The sequence below is a fragment of the Ornithorhynchus anatinus genome, chromosome 2 (genome assembly GCF_004115215.2).
Source record: "Ornithorhynchus anatinus isolate Pmale09 chromosome 2, mOrnAna1.pri.v4, whole genome shotgun sequence".
NCBI classification, from domain to species: Eukaryota; Metazoa; Chordata; class Mammalia; order Monotremata; family Ornithorhynchidae; genus Ornithorhynchus; species Ornithorhynchus anatinus.
Genome location: NC_041729.1, coordinates 139,561,185 through 139,562,536, shown reverse-complemented (window position 1 = coordinate 139,562,536; position 1,352 = coordinate 139,561,185). Strand labels below are relative to the sequence as shown.

Genomic DNA, 1,352 nt, shown 5'->3' with positions numbered 1-1,352 from the left:
GATTCTGTCCTCATTTTAGAGAGATAAAGTGACTTGACCAAAGCCACACAGCCAGTGGCAGAGCTGGAATAAGAACCCAAGTATTCTGACACCCAGTCTTATCCTTTTCCATGAGACCATGCTATTTATCAGAGAAGCAGAGTGGCCTAGTGGAAAGACTATGGGCCTGGGAGTCAGAGGACCTGGGTTTTAATCCTGACACTGCCAATTTCTTGCTGAGTGATCTTGGGCAAATCACTTAACTTCTCTGTGTCTCAGTTACCTCATCTGCAAAGAAGAGATTAAATCCTTCTTCAACTTAGATAATGAACTCATTGTGGGATAGGGACTGTATCCAACCTGATTAACTTATATCTACCCCAGCTCTCAGAACAGTGTTTGACACATAGTAAGAGCTTAACAAATAACATAAACCACCCATGCAACAGAAAAAAATTGCGAGATTAATTTGGGATCAGTTATATCTGATATCTTTATCAACCAATCAATTGATTGACTAAATGCTTATGCAAATTCTGATTTTAAGGGAAGGAATCAATGGAGTGCAGATCGGATCAGTAGGTGCTTCTGAACTGGGCAGGTATGCTAAATCTTTGGAAAGGAGTATAGTGTTCTCAGTGACTTTCATGTCTTGTCTTATGCCATCGAGTTGTTTCCCACCCATAGCGACACCACGGACACGTCTCTCCCAGAACGTCCCGCTCTCTATCTGCAATCATTCTGGTAGTGTACCCATAAAGTTTTCTTGGTAAAACTAAGGAAGTCGTTTACCATTGCTGCCTTCTGCGCAGTAAACTCGAGTCTCTGTCCTTGACACTCTTCCATGCCTCTGCTGCCCAGCATGGGTGAGTTTTGACTTGTAGCAGATTGCCCTCCACTCGCTAACCACTGCCCAAGCTAGGAATGGAATGGGTAGGCCTCTGCTTGACTCTCCCTCCCATAGCCGAGACTGGTAGAGTACTGGAAACTCTCCAGGTGCGACCCTGAGAGGAGGACTCCATGTATGAGGAATAAAAACCCAAACCAAATACAGGGTGGGGTCAGAGTGAACAAAAGGGAGGTTGAGAGGAGGCTGTCTTCAAGACTCTGAGCTGTTATTCATTCATTCTTTCATTCATTCATTCATTCAATTGTGTTTATTAAGTGCTTTTTGTGTGCAGAGCACTGTACTAAGCACTTGGGACAGTACAATACAACAATGAAGAGTGACAATCCCTGCCCTCCGTGAGCTCACGGTCTGGTTGGGGGGAGGGGGAGACACACATCATTTCAAATAAACAGGCATCAATATAAATAAATAAAATTACAGGTATATACATAAGTGCTGTGAGGCTGGGAGAGGAGGTATTGAC

At 43.9% G+C, this 1,352-nt stretch overlaps 1 non-coding gene across 1 annotated transcript; it reads right to left on the bottom strand.

Annotated features, from left to right (window-relative positions):
• Positions 1-855: 855 nt before the first annotated feature.
• Positions 856-993, bottom strand: LOC114809513. Its single transcript, XR_003757292.1, has one exon. It is a non-coding gene; the product is annotated as a small nucleolar RNA SNORA7 (small nucleolar RNA).
• Between the last annotated feature and the right edge of the window lie 359 nt (positions 994-1,352).